This window comes from Grus americana, chromosome 1 (assembly GCF_028858705.1).
Source record: "Grus americana isolate bGruAme1 chromosome 1, bGruAme1.mat, whole genome shotgun sequence".
In the NCBI taxonomy this organism is placed as follows: domain Eukaryota; kingdom Metazoa; phylum Chordata; class Aves; order Gruiformes; family Gruidae; genus Grus; species Grus americana.
This window is the reverse complement of record NC_072852.1, coordinates 212,360,067-212,379,032: the sequence shown is the minus strand read 5'-3', so window position 1 is coordinate 212,379,032 and position 18,966 is coordinate 212,360,067. Positions and strand designations below refer to the sequence as shown.

The 18,966-nt window shown below is 37.1% G+C and overlaps 1 protein-coding gene across 19 annotated transcripts in view; it reads left to right on the top strand.

The window, feature by feature from the left end:
- Window positions 1-18,966, top strand: part of DLG2 (discs large MAGUK scaffold protein 2) — a 1,065,252-nt gene that overhangs the window by 416,044 nt on the left and 630,242 nt on the right. The window lies entirely within an intron of this gene.

Here is an 18,966-nt window from a genome sequence, read left to right as displayed (position 1 = left end):
TTTGAGTTAAAAAAAATAATTGCGTGAATGTTTCAGTAATTGCCAAGATGCTGTGGCATATAAGAAGTTTCAGCTACATACCAATCAAACTGAAAACAATTTGGTCTATTAGGAAAAAAATTTGGCCTATTAGGAAAACAATTTGGCCTCACCTGACTTATGACATCTGAACAAGTCAACGGTATTGCCGTGGTAGTCAAGGGAGAGACTCTTCCCAAACGCAGTTCTTCTAACCTGTTTTGGATGTCTCCTCCAGAGGGAGGTGGATTGTGCCCTGAAAATGACTGTCTCTCTCCATTGTCTAGACACTCTTTATGGTCAAGTAACTTAGACATAAACGTCTAGACTTTAGATATCTCATGTGGTCAGGAAAATTTCACCTTTATCTTTTTGAAATTTCTTTTTATTGTCTGTTGGCCTTGTAGAGATCCAGTCAATCTCTGAGGTGTAACAGGCAGGACCAATCTGGGATATAGGACAGGCAGACTAAGTATATTTATGGTGAAGAGTGCTCCTATCACAGACCTGAGGAGCCTGACAAACAAGAACATCGCTGAAGTTGTTTGTGGTTTGGTTTGGGTTTTTTTTTTTTATCAAAGAGATTTTTTGATAGAGGAAATGTCATTGAAATTAGTACTATAACAAAACTCCAAATCAAACAAAAATGCCCTTACCTCTATTGCACCAGAATACTAACCACCATAGATTTCTGTTATCAAAATATTCAGTTTAGTTTATGTTGCATTTGTGTTCTCGGTTTTCAGTGTATGACCTCCTGCCATTATGATAACAGATGTGTGAGAAACTTGATATTTTGGTTGTTTGCCAGCTGAGTCCTTTGCAATCTCAGGAGGAAAAGAAGGCAGTTTAAGATATCAGGATAATGCACACTAATGGGATATTTCTGGTAAAAGCAGTCTAAAGTGATGTATTGTTGATGTCCAAATTGCTATCCTTTGATTTCAGAGTTAACAAGACACTGGGATAAATAGGGCAGATGACAATTCTGAGTGACCCTTGCACAGCTCTCTGCCAGCAGGACATTAATTTATAATGGCTCAGGATGCCTAGGTAATTTTCCTAAATATAAGGGCCAAAAACATGTGGTGCGTTAAGGTGGCAACCCTGGATGAATTGAGTGGCAAGTGTAAGGGATAAGAACTCTTACAAATATATATCTGGACACTCAATTTCTGCCTCCTAAGATTTTCCAAAAGGTTTAATGAAGCTTAATTCTTAGTTTATTTTGGATGCACATAACTAATTTTTGCTGCTTTTTTTGTAGCACTCAAAAGAAGGAGAAATAAAGCTAGTCAATCACTGTTTAATTGTGTCATTTATTCATACAAAGATGAACAAAAACTCATACCTCTTCAATACTGAGTGGCACACAGTAGGAGGGAAGTGCTGTTTGCTCCTTAACAAGCCCATATGGTGGTAGGAGATCCAGTGTCCCTACTATGCAAACAGCACTGAATCTTTAAAAGCATGTTAAACAACATCTGCCAGTGATAAAATAAGTAAATCAGAAAGCTCATTGCTTGATAACTTTCACCTAAGAACCTTAAAAAAGGAGGCTGAATAGATCTGTTGGAAATTTTTTTTAAATTCTAGAGATGGAGTGTGAGTATCATGCTATTATTTTTATCTTTTTTTAAAAAAAAAAATAATGCTGCAGAGCAGGTTAGCTATATGTCAGCCCTGGGAAAAAAATATTGGAAAGATTTATGAAGTTTTAGCTAAGAAAGCAAGCATACAAATAAATTAATGGCAGGAATAAATTAATTATAGCCAGCAAAGTTTTAAAGCAAAGCAATTATGTTAGATAAACTTCAGTTTGGAATGCGAATTTGCTTGATGAACGGTCCTAGGTGGTGTTTAGGCTTTTGTAAGGCATTTGATTTAATTTTACATTGTCTCTGGTATAAATAAATAACGGTATACTTTATCAAAATAATATTTCTTAAGGACTGATTAGCTGACATCTCAAAGTACTAATCAATGAAAAATGAACCTTTCATGGAAATTTTGAGGGACAGTCTTCCACAATTTAGAGTTGGATGTGGACAACATATTTCAATATTTTCATAAATCATATGGAAGGCGGCATGAATTCTTGGATGGTAAAATTTGCAGATGCAAAGACAGAAAAAGTAGAACACCAATAGAGGACACAACAGTCAGAGCAATCCAGTTACAGTCTAGCCTGGTAAGCAGAGGCCACTCAAACAGAATTATTATTCCCTAGAAGAGAAGTATTACCCAGCTGGAAGGAAGCAATGTCAGCCATACCTACACAGAGGGGACCCCTACAGTGGAAATAAGTGACACTAAGAAGGTTCCAGAGGAAAGCATAGACAACTCAGCAGGGCTTGTACTATGAACTTTGAATGTTAAAAAAAAAAAAAAAAAGACTAAAAGTTAAGAATAAGGAGGTGTTTTTATTTGTATGTGCAACAACAGTGAGGTTATGGAAATATCATGCCAAGTTTTGGAGTCTATACTTTTAAAAGATATTAAATATATATAAAGAGAGAGAAAAGAGACTAGAGTGGGGAAAATATCTTCCAGAGAGACGTGACTTAATGACAGTGTATTCCTGCGGGGAGACTGAGAATAAGAGGATTCTTCAGAGTAGCAGAGAAAAGCAGAATGCATACCAGGGTGAAAGCAAAAAAATGCTGGGCAACTGTTTTTAGCTGTGAGAAAATAGGGCAAACTGTCAAGGGAAGTGGTAGATCTCAATCTCGTTATGTTTTCCAGATTAGAAGATTTTCTGAAATAGATACGCACACTTTAGTTTAAGAAAAGATATTGTTGTCAGTGTTATGTGCTGCCGTACATTAGGCTAACCTCAATGATCTAATGATACTTTCTGCCTTAAACCCTGAATCTTTTAGGCGCCTGTTCTCTGCTCCAGCAGAGTCAGCAAAAACTTTTTCAACGCAGGAATGTGGAATTAAATGATATAGTTGAGGGAGATTCAACTCATATAACTAATGCAATTTATCACCTTTTTCCCCAGCCGCTAGTTCAAATGAAGAAATGTGGAGCTGTATCACTTGGTCTAATGAGAGCTTTTACTTCCTTTTCACTTCCTTCCCACGGATGAATGGATGCTAGCACTGCTTTTCTCATTTTACATTTTGCTTGGCCTGAGATTTGCAACTTGCATTTTAATGCAAGCGTGAATCAATCAGACTGTGTGTAGAAGGTAAAGGCTTGCTACATAAAGCTACCTTTTGAAATTTCCCAGGGAAAAAAAATCACAGTATGTTATGAGGTCCTTAGGTTCACTTTATTGTGCTTTTGTTGGAGATATGTCTTTTTTTTGTCTTTTTTTTTTTTTAACTCCATAATACACCACATCATATAAAGAGGTCAGTGCAGCCATCTCCTGGCCTACACGTGTGGAGGATGAAGTTTGAATCCTCGCAAGATCACTGATTTCTGAATTAATTTTCCTTCATTGATTTGTAATCTGGAGTAGTGAAATTTTGATTAAAACAGTAAGGTTTGGTTGAGAGGGTTTGATGTTGTTTCATTGTTGTGTGACCATCTGCCATCTACATCTCAGTGATATTTCATATAACTAGTTGAAGATCGGGTGGCCTTTAAAACGAGATTCTAGGCTTAAGACATGTTCTTTCAATTCCTGGCTTTGCAACTAGTCTCTTGAGTCATCTTGGGCAGCTTGCTGCATTCTTTGCCTTTGTTTTCTTAATTGTGAAAGAGAGATAACATTTTCCTTTCTTTTGAAAAGTGCTTTGAGAAACATCATACTGCCTGAAAAGTCTTTAGACTTTTCCCATCTGTTTTATATATAATTAATTCATTATTATTCAACCATTACACATATTCTCAGAGCAGTGAATGACATGTTCTCATACAATAACAGTTAGAACTTTTAGGGGTAAGAAGAAACTGAGACCCTCTAGTCTACAAGTCTGTAGGTGCACTGATCAACCCCTAGAGAAAATATAATTAAAATTAGCTTTGTTTTGAATCCCCACTACACCCCGTTATAGCATTTCCTTTCTAGCTCCCTGCTTTGACTTGCACCTAAAATGAACTACCTTCACTTATTCCTACCTCTGCTTCTACTTACCCTAAATCATTCACTGGGAAAAAGTGACTCTCATCTTCAGTTTGGCAAGGATGGAATGGTCCATTGCTCAACTGAGAAGTTTTTTTAAAAAAAAAAAAAAAAAACAACACAAAAACCCAAGAAAATTTCATGGCTTTTGTTCCATTCATCAGCAAAATCTGTCTTAATGTCTGAAAAAAATTCAGTGGCTAGGTAAGGAGAGGTCTAAGACTTTGGTCAATATGTGTGGAACTGTTGAGTAATGGTTTATGTCTATTGACTCCTGTTTTACAAGATTATAAACTCTCTGAAGCTTGGCCACTCCATTTTTAACTTCTGGATTTGCTGAAAGCCTTCACCAGTGGAAGTTCAGTCCTTAACACTAACACTGAGATGTTATAGCGATGGATATAGGGTTATTCAGAAGTTAACATTCTTTGCATAATCTTAACTTTTCAACTGGGAAAAGGGGAACTGAGCTCCTGTACTCCTCATTGTAATGTGAAAAATGCAGTAGAGAACATAAGCAGAGTTTGAGTCTCAAAACCTGATGGCATTAAAGTGGAATTTCTCTGATGTACACATGCACTTCCTTTGTGTACTCAAGAACATGTTTATTAACTAGCATAGCTATTTAGCTTTTTCCCCTGCAAAGTTTTGCGAAATTAGTCTTTGCTGCTGCCTATATACCCCTATAGAGTTATCAGCTCACTCACTTCTTCGTGAAGAATTTTTGTGCTGAAAATATTGCATGGGTATCAGGAGGTCTAATTTTGCCTGCAGTGCCTTTTATTGTTTATGATTACTTATGAGTAGTAGAAGAGTTGGAGGTGCACTTTATAAATTTATTTTCCCTTTTCTTATGGTGTCAGTTGACGTTCCCTTGTGGTGTCTCTTCTGGACTTTGTCAGATACTGCTCAGGCAATGCAGCTTACCACCGCTATGTAGTTGGCCTTCCAACCCCACAAGCTGACCAGAAGAATTTGCTTCCCCTCCCATTCAAGCAAATGATAAAACTTCAAATGACTTAAATGAATCTAAAATATTGTCCACTGTTTCTAGATGAACACACACAAAGGTAGACAACGTTTGAGAGTCTTTATTACCAAAGATCTTCTGGCTTGAATGCTGCTGAAAAATGTCTTTGTTGTTGAGAAACAGGAAATTATTGGTATTAAAAAGGGACACTATTTGTGGGCAACTCTTTCAAAATGAAAGTATTTAAATTGTTGGGTGGCTTCTGTTAACAGTCATAATTCATATTTCTTATAATATTAGCAAAGTAATTAGGTAAACTGTCTGCAGTGACCCCTGCAGATACATTTTATCTGAATTTATTTATTTCTGTATTCCACTTCCCTGCATGGAAGAGTGTTCACTAGAGCTTCCAGTTACCAAGACTGAACCCTAGAGTCTTAAACAATCTTACATCTCATTTGCAATCAGCAGCAAAGGTAACTGCTGGTTTTAATCCTCAATTAAGCAATTCTCACATACTTTCCATCAGAGGTCTAATATTAATATCCAGATAATGTAAAATAAAACTGAACATACAGATAGTAGTTTTGCTCCACAAAGCTGAGGAAAATAGCAGTAATATCGGTATTCTGTATTGCTTGCCCTTGTTATATGGGGTAAAGTGAGTGCTGGAGCTTGAAATGAGTTTTTAAACTAGTTATTCTTGATTTTTTTTCACTCCTGTGATGTAATGCTGCGTGGGTTGTTTAATTTACAGCAACAAAATGATTTGGGGTTAAATGTTACAGAGGCAATGAAGAGGTTGTTCTGCTTTTAATTGATGCTGTGACCTACATTGTTCCCCAAGGCACCACAGAAATTTTTCAGAAAACTCTCCTGTTAATTATAATTGTACTCTGTGGTGCTGGGTCAGTTGTCATTTCCATTATATAAACTTTAAAAACTAGGGGGTTTTAGTTCAGTTATTTTAAATCACATTAGGTAAGGATATGCCATTGAGGATGGTAGCTCAGATATGACTGTTTCCTGACATGACGGTGGTTTCAGTCTCACAGTGCCTTCTGTACAAAACCCTGTGAATTTTGAGGGCTCCAAGAGGTACCTGTGCAGTTGCTGAAGGCACTTCCTGCATTCTTGGGAAACGAAGCCAAAAGTGCTGAATATTTGGGTCAACTTAAATTCCCATAGCCTTCTGTAGAGCAAATGTGTGGTCCTGACCATCCGCTAACCCCAGTTTCTGGAGTAAACCCTAACCTCACTGCACTGCTGAATAAACTCCATATTTCCTCCCAGGGGATACCACGTCCATTCCTGTGTCCTGTGGTCCTTATACCATCTGCCTCATGGAAACAGTGAGATGTATATTGGTAACTTGGATGAAAGATGGCTTACATTAGTGTAAAGAAGTCGGTCCTTCTTAAGGAAGAGGAAATTTATTCCTCATCCCTAGCCAGTAAAACTTAAGAGTTGCCAGACATTAATTATAGACCCTCTGCATTCCCATTCTCACATAGAGAAGCTTTTGTGGTCAAGATATAATGTCAGACTGTTCTTAACTTCCTTGAGAGGTTTCTTTTTCCCTCATGACAGACATAATTTTTTTTTTAATTTTTTTTTTAATATCGGTTTACTCTGGATGGGGCTAAAGTATAATTAGCTCCATAATAACCTACCTACTTGAAACATCTAGGATTTCTTGAATACTTACGGATAAAGTCGACTTAGGGTAGATAAGCAACTAGCTATCATGAGAGCTACAAGTGCTTCCCAAGTCTGAAAGACTGACCCAGTGCTTCCAAGAATAAAAAAAGCAGCAGTCTTTGTAATCTTGTAAGTTACTAGACAATCTTTAAGTTATTGCATGAAGTCACCATTACACAGCAGTAAGGAGCTGAAAAACAGCTTCTGAAAACTTCAGAAGACTGAAGTCATAATCTGAATTCACTGCCGCCTGAGATCTTTTCAAAATTTTGCAACTAAGGGTAATTTTCCATTAAGAAACATAAATAAGTGCTTATATTGCTTCTGGAGACAATATCCTGATTAAATACTTTAAGTTATTATTATTTATGAAAGTTCGAAAGTTGAAATATCCCTGACCATTGGGAATGACTGATGTAATTCTTTGAGCTCTGAGCATAAATTCAGAAATTAGTCATAATTCAACTTGTAGTTTAAGGTAAAATATTTATTGCAATGGAAAAATCTTTCTGAAAAAGAAGGATACTATATCTTAAAGTGTACTCCTATTTGCCTTTACTTTACATTGATGCCTGCTGCCTCAGTAAACTGTCCTACTTAGTTTTTTAATTTATTCAATCTCTAACTGAGGGATTGAAATTATTTTTCTCTTTGCTTCATAATTGCAAATCTTCACCAATTCAGAAAAGCACAAAGAATGTTGCAAAATATGAGCTCTATAAACAATGTCTTTAATTTTATTGGTAATACATGCTCTTTCTGTAGATAGCTGTGGTGGGATGACCCTGGCTGGGGGCCAGGTGCCCACCAGAGCTGCTCCATCACTGTCCATCCTTAACTAGACAGGGAAGAAAAAGTATAATGAAAAGCTTATGGGTCGAGATAAGGACAGGGAGAGATCACTCACTAATTATCGTCACGAGCAAAACAGGCTGAACTTAAGAGGCGAAATTCATCTAATTTATTACTAAGCAAAACAGAGTAGAGGAATGAGAAATAAAATCAAATTTTAAAACACCTCCCCCCACCCCTCCTATCTTCCCGGGCTCAACTTCACTCCCGGCTTCAACCTCTGCCCCCTCAAGCGGCACAGGGGGACGAGGAATGGGGGTTACGGTCAGTTCATCACACGGTGTATCTGCCGCTTCTTCATCCGCAGGGGGAGGACTCCTCTCATCGTTCCCCTGCTCCAGCATGGAGTCCCTCTCACGGGAGACAGTCCTACATGAACTTCTCCAATGTGAGTCTCTCCCACAGGGTGCAGACCTTCAGGAGCAGACTGCTCCAGCATGGGTCCCCCATGGGGTCACAAGTCCTGCCAGCAAACCTGCTCTGGCGTGGGCTCCCCTCTTCACGGGTCCACCGGTCCGGCCAGGAACTTGCTCCAGCGTGGGCTTCCCACGGGGTCGCAGCCTCCTTCAGGTGCCTCCACCTGCTCCGGCGTGGGGTCCTCCACGGGCTGCAGGTGGAATCGCTACACCCCCTCATCCTTCCTCCATGGGCTGCAGGGGGACAGCCTGCTTCACCATGGTCTTCACCATGGGCTGCAGGGGGATCTCTGCTCCAGCGCCTGGAGCACCTCCTCCCCCTCCTTCTGCACTGACCTTGGTGTCTGCAGAGTTTCTTACATCTTCTCACTCCTCTCTCTGGCTGCAAAAGCTCTCTCTCTCTAAGTGTTTTTTCCCTTCTTAAATATGTTATCACAGAGGCGCTGATTGGCTTGGCCTTGGCCAGCAGCGGGCCCGTCTTAGAGCCGGCTGGCATTGGCTCTGTCAGACACAGGGGGAGCTTCTAGCAGCTTCTCACAGAAGCCACCCCTGTAGCTCCCCCTGCTACTAAAACCTTGCCATGCAAAACCAATACAATAGCCCAAAGCCTTTTTATTTTTTTATATAAACTGTTTATAGGAGGTTTACAGCTTCAAGTGGAATTTTTTTGTGTGTTATTTCAAAAAGTATTTCCCAGGGTAAAAGTGATCGTGATAAAATTATACCTTTACAGTAGAGAGTTGTGTTTCATGGAATCTCATATCAAATTGTACTTTTTTCTTTCCTGGTACAATAGAGAAATGTAGAACTTTTCAGTACATGACGTGACTATGTCTCTGAAAAGAAAATGTTTGGTTTAATTTTTTTCTTGATCTTAGACTCTGGATAAAAAACATTTTTATTCTGACTCTTTATTCAGTGAAGTACTGAAAAGAGATGTAGGAATTAGTAGACAATTTGGAGAATTTTAGAGAACAAAACCAGGTTAAAACAAAAAATTAACTGATTAACTCACCTGGCCTCAGCTTCTGTGATGGGAGACTTTTTTCTACAATGATTTTTGCACCCAACCCCCGGTAACAAAAAGCAGCCCTTTTATTTTGTTGGGAATAAAATGATTGTTCTTGCTTACAAACCCCCCCATTGTTACAGATTGCATTACAAATGAGAAATGAGTGAGTTTAGTTTAGTCTGTAGCTAAAGCCTGTAGAAATTTTAGACATCAAGAAGCAGTTGAATCCTATAAACACAGACAATTAATATAGCTTTTCATGTTCAGCATCCTGAATGGGAGCCAAACACACTCTTTATTCCAACTCTATTTAATAAAAATAAAGAAGTAGTTCAATTGTCTAATTCAAACAGAGAAAACCCAGAGAATTAAGAAAATTATGCTTTTACTACAGTTTGGTTATCTACAAAGCAGTGTAAGTTGTTGAGAGATAGAATACGTATAGCTGCTTTACTATGTAAGCCTTCAGTACTGCTGCAGGTTTTAATTATCAGTGAATGAGTTGGCTTAGATCTTCCCACACGCATATTAAATTGTAATGTGTTCTCCTTGTCTAAGAACAGTTATAGCTCACTTTGGCCACGGGTATCTGAAAATTGCAGGTGTTGTTTTGACAGATAAAACTTCTCACGGTTACATATTTATAACCTTACAGGTGCAAACAAAACACAGCTCATTCTTCATTTCTGCCCCATATTCAAAGGGTTTCTGTCCCTTCAGGTTACCTCTGAAGGCCTCCATCCCTTTAGAAATATGCAATTCAACTCATTGAACTAAATTTACAGTGACCAGATTCTTCAATTGTGCTTAGAAGTTCTGTCAAAAGAATTGTCCTTTTCTTTGCCTAAATTGTCCTTCATCTTAAACTCCACAGAACTTCTAGATCCCAAATTTTCAAAGGCCTATTTGCAAGTTTGTAAAATAATAAGGGACTGAAATTATTTCTAAAAAAATATAGGCCCTGAGCCACCTGCTTTAACTTTGAAGTTAGTTCTACTTTGAGAAGGAGTTGGACTATAGGTCACTTCCAGCCAAATTGTAATTCTATAATTCTATGATTTTGTGACTTTCACTGAAATTACTTAGGAATTGATTTTGAAAAATGAAAATATAGACTAAGAACTAGACATTATAGACATCCAAATTTAAAAATCCCAGCCCCTCTTTCCTAGCCACACGTCTGTCACTCATAATGTTTAGTCCAGCTTTTCCTTTCCTCTGTTTCGTTTCCACTCCTGCAGTGCTAAGCTGCTGTTTTCTGGTAACTTTGAAATATTTGGCTGTTTCTTCACCTTATCTTGCCAAGTGCCTTTTGGCAAAACCACACAACAAACTTTTTATATTGTAACGATGTCGCTTTCAGGTATTATTTATACAACAAAACGAAAGAATTGCAGTAAACTTTGATGAAATATCTTTTCTGATATAATCTGCATTTACAGTTCAGGTAAATGAATCCTTTTGTGAAATCTTAAAATCTGAGCAAGAACTTGTAAAAAAATAACTATTTTTTTCAAGCAATTAAGGAGCTCTGCATTACTCAGTGCTAACAAAGATTCTTTCACAGATTTTTTTTCCCTGCTATCTTTATAACTGTTGTGAAAACTGAGAAGTAGAGCGTAAGGCAATAGTGCCATAAAAACACAGAACGAAAAGATAGACCCTCTCCCAAATAGTTTCCAAATTATTTAGAGGAAAAAAAAATAAATAGATGAAGTAGGATAGAAGAGGTACAAAAAATATTAAGACAGCATCAACTACTGATAGCTTTTAATTAATTATTACTCCAAAGAAGGCTGATAAAGAAGTAGTTTTGTGGGATGTTTCATTGTCAGATTTCAAGTGCCATTGCTGGGAACCCGGTGAGAAACCCAACTTGCACAAGATCCAGTTTTAATCATGTTTTTGGAAAAGCTCTAAGCCCTTGTAACATGCAAAAAGAGTAGGTCTTCACTTACAGAAGGGGTCCAAAAGTACATACTGGAAGTGTCCACAAGGGCATTTTCACACGATCTTAGTGTACCAGATGCTTTGGGACAAAAGGGATAAAACTTCTTGCCTGACCGTTCTGAAGAATTTAACACTATTTTTACCTCTGCAACACAACCTTATGGTTGTGCTCCCCAGGCCCAGAGGTGGTGCACCAGCCAGAAAGTCAGGGATTAAATGCTAGCCACACATTTTTTAAGTTCTCGTACTTCTGTCAATAACTGTTTTTCATTTCTTCTGCAGATGAATTAACAGGGTTTTCACAAGGCCATTTCAAGCAGTAATGAGGAAAAAAGCTAGATCTATAATAAATGGCTAAATCTTACTCACTCTTTCTGTGTAATGGAAGGAAAGGAGAACTGTAATTTGGTTGGAGTCTGGTATCAGCAGGTAGAAATTTTTCCTGCATTTACAGAGTATAAAACCCTTCCTACGACTTTTGAAACAACCAGATGACTTCTTGAGTCCTGAGTCAAGATACTTTTTTTTTTTTAAATCTTTTGAGGATTTACTATTTGCTGCCCTTCTTCCAATAGTACAGCAGTTTAGGTAATTGCTGAGCAAATTCCAAAATTGTTCTATGAATGTCAGCATTTGCCTGCTTCGGCTGCTGGGAGGTACTTTTTGAACGAGTAGCTGATCTTAAAGAGTGAAACCTCTCTTCTCAGCTTAGCTTTCTGATAGCGCTGCCAACTTTTTTTTTTTTCCCCCCCGATCTGTACATCTGTTGGCAAAGAGGATGACTTGGGATGAGAGAGTGACAGTGGGTATATTGGGGCAGAAGGCAATAAGGAGAGATTGATGAAAAATTATAGAGGCATAAGTTAAAAGGCCGTAGAGAGAGGCACTGTATGGGGAAGAGTAAATCTGAACAATGTGAAAAAGAAATATATGGATATGGAGGGAATGGAAGAAGGAAAAACTATTAATAAATTTCTTGTGGAATGGGTGTCTGCTGGTAACTGAGTAGAGGATATATAAAGTTAACTATTTAAAGTTCCTCTCCTCTTGCTTTCTTAGTTTTATGTAGACTATATTTCATATAAATGCAACAATAATCTGCAGCAAGGCTAAGACTGAGCCACATCTAAATCCATAGAGTAGTTTTTATTCTTTAACATGGGAAAAACTCTAGAGAAAGTGGACAGTTTTGTTACTGTCTTAGAGCAGATGACACCAGCAAATTCACATAAAATGCAGGTTTGAAAAGTCAAGTATTATATGGTCTAGTGAAGTGATAGTCTATATTATTATATTATCTATCTATATTATCTATCAGGTTATCTGAAAAAACAGGACTTTACATGGCAACTGTGTATAAAATCTTAATAGTTTCTGTGCAGTTGTGGTGGTATTTGAGAGCCATGACTTCAGAATCAGTTAATATTAAAAAGACTATGAAAATAAAACTTAAGTAACATTGAGCTATTGTTCATAAACGAACTGCTATTTTTGCCCTAGAAATTAATTGGGTGATATGGTACAAACAGGCCCCATAATCTGCAGCAAAACATATATTTTTTTATCCTGGTTTAATGTTTAGGATATTAGGCAAGCAGAAATTTTCTATGCCCTAGAGTTGTGTGTGTTGTATAATTTATCCTATATGTAGATCTGTCTTTATATGATTTAACTAGTTTTGTTGGTCTTTTTTAATATTCTTTGTTTGATGTTTTTTCAAATAATGAATTACTCAGGATAAAAAGTAGGCTTTATAAGTGGAGGCTCAACAGGTTCTTGCAAAGGGACTGTTTCTGAAAAATCAATATACTGGACATTTTTACTGTTTCTGCTGTTCTATGAATTTTCCGATCTCATAAAACAGATTGCCGTCTAATGATAAACATGACCAGGCATCTGATATTGTGGTTAAATAAGCCAAATAATTCATTATCCAAGCAACTGTCTGTGGTTCTTCATAACAGTGGATTGAAGAACTCAAAACTGATCTAATTCCTATCTTTAAGAGCACATGAGAACTCATGTCCTTGACATCAACTTTTTTCTTTTCAGTGGGACTGGTTTCAGTGCCCAGGCTATGCCAAATGTAAGGAAACAGGCTATTGCAATATGTTCTTAGATTGCTACAAATAAATATGTTTTAACTTTTAAAAACAAACTCTAGGATAGAATAGCTTGAAGCTCTATCATTTAGCATTTGGCTTGTGAAGCAAATATTTAAAATAAAACACAGCTTTGGAATAATGCTCCATAGTATATTGTCCTGCAGGCATCAGTAGGAAGTTAAGAGATGTCACATAAATAACACCAGAATTTCTTGCATTTGGTGTGATTGAATGGGCTGGAATATTCCTTATTAAAACCAAATGGTTTATAGCTGCATAATATATTCACAAACCAGATAAATTATTTGCTCCGATAATTTGATCAGCCTTTTATTTTTTATCTTTTTGGCTTTTAGATGCAGGTGCCTGTGACTTTCCATGTGCAATCAGGCCAAAGTTCTTAGGAGTGGAGAGAAATATGTATCCTCACAGGCTTGCAGAGCATGGTTCAGAGACACTCCTAAGTTAAGCTGTCTCTTTTTGTCGAGTACATACATAGAGATTGGCTGTTTCTATAAGACAAATCAGTACATAACCTCATGGTGGTAAAGGAGTTGCTTAGTTCAGCATATTTAATCTGTTGGCAAAGGGCAAGTTTGGGGTTCAGTCCTCTACTGTCTTTACTCAAGACAGTCGTCTGATGAAAGGACAAATAATGCAGAATAGCTCAGAGCCTTTTACTGATGAGATTTCTGTTTTTAAAAAAAAAGAAAAGAAAAGAAAACAAAAGAAAAAAAAAGAAAATCTCTGTTGAAAACTGTGACACTGTGACCAAAACTTTATCCAATAACCAGTTTTGTGCATTTGAAACTGGCAAACTAAGTGGTTAAAGGCTTGATCTTATTAGAACCTGACTAATGTAAATCATCTAATCTGATGCCTGAAACATTTGTCTTGAGCTTGTCATACATCCTTATTACAAGCTTATATTACAGAATTTTTCTGCCACTGTAAGCACTTCATTTACAGAGCTGAGAATCTGAAATCAAATGAAGAGTTAAATGGAAATGGAGATGGTGGATAAAGATGTGACAGTCAAGATTACTTGAGCTGCCAGTCTTAGGCTAAACAAAACTCACAGTCCACTTCCAGGTGGAAGAGAAAATGATCGTTTGCTTTCTTGAAAGATGCTTAGCTAAATGTGGCTGTTGACCAACAGTCCTAATCATTGTGAGACCTCTTCATCTTTCCAGGATATTTGTGAATTTCTGAGCACAAAATGACATTGTGCGTGCACAAACCAGTTGCTTATTGTGACTGAGTACCATAAATATGCATTTTGCTATATATACCTAACATGCCTAGGGCCTCTGGAGATCTAATGGCATAACACAGTGCGTAGTTCAGAGGAGGGAGATTAAGAAATAACTTGGCAAAAAAGTGGGTCGACTTCATAAAGAAGACATATGTTTTCTAATTGGTCATCTTTGTGTTTTTGTATTTCTTAGGTGTTTGCTGGGTTTTTTAAGCAAGGGAATGTGGATGCTTTTCTTACCATAGTGAGAAATATGAAGAGACAAAGTTAAGAGGGAGTTACCTATTGTGCTGCAATTTAAGCTTTTAAGTGCCTACAGCCTGTGTGGGTGCTGGGGTACCAGGAATGTCAAATCAGCTGTCTCCAGGGAATAAAGGGTGACAATGACTGATTAAATATGAAAACCTGCTTGTAGGAGACACGTTGTGAAGTCTGTGTCTCAATTCTCTTACAGCTCATCATGATGAAAAGTAAAGAGTCTTAGGCTTTGGGCAAGTAGTGTCTCATTCTCTTAAAAGGGAATTTAGTTTTAATCCAATTTAATTTTATGAACCTGTGGCTTTAAATCCAGACTTACCAGGTGACAAACATATTTATACATGTAGGAGGGTCCCACAGTTAAAAGCAATATTTTTATGGGTCCTTGGGTATTTGATGTGAAGGAAATATAAATAGTTTTGTGGGATAAGCACAAATTTTACAAGGTGCCCTAAATTAAGTTCAGTGGAGTGTTGCTGAATACTGCAGCTTTGCTAGTTTAGCCATAAACTGTTCACTTAAAATTAGTCATTGCTGTCACAAAGCTTAAGATTTTCATACTGTACTATGTAGACAGAGATTAAGGACTTCCAATTGATGACTAATTCTAGTCTGGTCATTTGTTTTCATCCTGTATTAATATGCTGACTTTGGTTGTTCCAAAAAGTCGGTAGAAAATTGTACCGACTTCAATATTTACTTAGGGAATGCTGCGTCTCTATTTCTGTACACATTGCCTTATTAGTTTTTAGAAAGAGTATTTTATTTGTCTTTAAAAATAATATTCAGAAAATAGTATGGTGTTAAACATCCCATCCCCAGCTGTGTCATGGAAGGAACCGTGTGACTGTGCCAAAGCCAAAGAGGAGGCCAACGCCAGGTACAGCACAGCTCTGCAGCAGGTTTGCACTATCACCCAGCTAAGGGAGCACATTCCCCTCTCCCACCCCTAACTGAGACAAATTGACTCTCCACAGCTTTTTCTTGCCCGCTGGTGTATCTCATTCCGTTAGCAGGAGCACAACAGGATTCTTGAGTGATTTTAGCATTGCCACTGTTCAGCTCGGTAAACAAAATATATATTTCACTCTAGTGAGGTGATCAAGAAAACCTGAGTGAAAGCATATTGTGAAAGGGAAGAGGTTAAAAAAAAATAATGCTAATTCTAGCATCAAATTATATACTGACGCAGAAAACGAATCAGAGTAAACCATTTCTAGCACTTAAAAGCAGCCAATATAGGGACTGCTAATGAAAATTGGTCTAATAATTTGAAATGCATGCATATCAAATACACATATCCCAAGGACTAAAATATTTAAATAAATGGAATTTCTCTTGGAAATTCTAATCAATGTCTTATTAAACGTTACATTTTCAGTCAGATGCATGCTATTTAATCTATTCCACTGCTCCACTGGTAGACAACATTGTCATCTTCCTCATAAACTACACTTTAGATTTTGATGAAAATATCTTCCCAGAATGAGTATGTTCATTGCGTATCTCGTTATTTGTCTTGAGAGTAAACAGTTTCTCATTTAATTGCATTTGTGTATTGCTGCATTTGCTTGGTTTCAAATACCATAATTAAAATAACACCGGTCATTGATTATGACAGACTTATGAATGAAAGTTGTGACAATATCTTACTAATCCCTTTTCTGCTTACTCAGGCAATTGGTATCATTCTGCCTAAATCCTGATATTTACAACTTTGTTGTCAGCTAAACCACACTTAATTTTTACATTGGTTGTAGCTGTACAGATGCCCAGCATGTTGAGTGTTCTTTTACCAGTATGTTCTCGTATTCATATATTCTTTGACACCTCTGTATATACTATAAAATACAGTGAGAGGTATGTGATGGTGGCCAGATTTGTCACAGAATACACGTGTTAATATCCATTAAAATGTTCAAAGAGGAATATTCATCTTAGCCTCTACACTGAGAAGATATCAAAGCAGCTCAGCGGTGTCTTATGAGCAGCTAATTGGAAATTTTTGCTTGCTGTTGGTGTCATTCTGTCCTTTGAGTGAGATTTTGATCAACTACAAAATCTCACCCAGACTTACTATTTCTTTTTAATCCTGGGAAGGAGCTCAGAATGCATCACTTGAGTCTGTGAATGCTGTCTGCTCCTAGTGAAGAAGTTCATAAAAGCCACACACTAGCAATTCCCCAAAGGATAAGTCAATTAAAATATATCTAATTTACTTCTGTTGTACATATTGGGTGAACTGATGAAGAGAAATTATTTAATATTCATCTTAGTGAGGATTCAAGATTAAATTAATGATACAGCTTCGCAGTCTAGTGGCTAGACCGATTTATGTAATACATCCAAAATTCCATATGGTTCCCTATTCCAAGACATGGGAATAAAGTATTTACACTTTTCAGATCATTTTCATAGTCGTGGAATGTTCTAACAGCAGCTTCCATCCAGCCTTCAGCCTGTCTAGGCCATTGGTCACCTCAGGATGCAATACTGGAACCTCCTTCCAGTGCCGCTGCCAGAAAAACCAGGACTGCTATTCTAACATGGGTATCTCAGGGACATAATAGTGAGAAACAGCTGTGGTAATTAATATAACTAAACTCTCTCATATTTTAGCATATTTAGTATATTTTATATACAATTAATCCATGGGACAAAAGAAATCAAAATATTGAGTCCGATATCCTGACAATATTTCTGCAATTGGACAAAATTTCTTCTCGTTTGATACGACCTCTTTATTCCAGTGATATTTCTGAAATGATCTTTAATCTGTGTGAAACACTTTCCGGTGATATTAATGAGAGGATCTTTCTTAATGTACTAGTCAGAGAGAAAGGACATGATACTGCCAAAAGGAAATAAAATGTTGCAAGTAACAGGAAGAGTGGGGAATAGCATGGAAATTAGAAACCAACCTTAACTATTGAAGTCTTCATTATACTAGCTATGATATACTATGTATAATTATAATTGGGAACATGTATTCCTTCAGATTGTTGTTTGCTTTTGCTGATGTCAAACATTATCCAGATGGTATAGTGCATTTCCTGTAATCACCTCCTTTTTATCTCATGCTTTTCCTGATCTGTATTCCTTGCAGCGTTTTTCTTTTTTTCTTTTTTCTTTTTTTTGAAAAGATATTATAATGTCCTTCGTTCTTAGTCCTATTGCGATATTTTTCTCTCCATTGAAACCATTTCTTAGTTCATAAACCTAATTTGTCCTTTTTTCTTAAACATGCTTTTTATCTCTGTTTGCTGATTTCAGATTTAATGGCCTGAGTGCTTTAGCAGCAAATATTACTTGTAAAGAATATTGCCTATTATTGGTATCATTTTCAAATCCTGCAACAGTAAGGATTGTATGCATAAGCTATATATATTTCACAAATATGAATTCTCAGGTTTGATGATATGAATCAACACATTTTTTATACCAGCCTGAGAAACACATAATTATCTGCATGCAGTTTGAAGGAGTGTGGAAAGAAAAAGTCATCTTAATGAGACCTGATAAGCTACAAAGGAAGAAACTGGTTCCTCTCCTCTTAGTGTCTTAGGCAGTCGATGCAGAGGATGTGACTTGGGTAACAGAGTGGGTAGTGGCATCACCAGAGGAAGAGGTGTTGAGGTTTTGTGCTGGAATGGCTTATCTTTGGAAGCACAGACTGAAGAGCCATGAACTCAGTGTTTACTCTCAGTCTCCTGTCTTTGTAGATTTTGCTTTTCAGTATCCACAAAATAGTCTTTATGTTAAAGTTGCAAGATTCCCATTAGCCAATCTCTGTAATGAATACACAATAGAAAAGAATTAACATAGAAAGAAATGCAAGCACATGATTAATCTTATGTATTAACTTTTGTTGTCATTTCCTGTAAAATGAACAACTTTATTATCCATGTGGAATTTAAATCAAACCTGGTTATCTCCTAAATCTCCCTCCATTTCTGTGAGTTAATGCATGCTAACAGGTGATGTCATCAGTATAAAAACTTAGAGAGACATAAGTATATATAGAAAACTTTTCGAGGCACTGAAATGCATCTGAGGAAGAAGCAATCAGCTATTTGAACAGTGCATGTAACATAACAAGAAGTAAAAATAAGTGAAACTGCCAGGAAAATCAAGTGATGAAATTTAAATTTTAAATCAGTATTACCCAGGACACTGGGATTAAAACTCCTAACCTTTCAGAAAATGTGATTCATTTTCTTTTCAGCAATGCTAGTGTCCACAATTATTAACATCACATCAAGTACCAGTATAGTACTGATGGTGGTGGTGGGGGAGGTAAGACTTCTACCTACTGAACTGTGATCACCACTTTCTGTATCTCCGCGGCAGT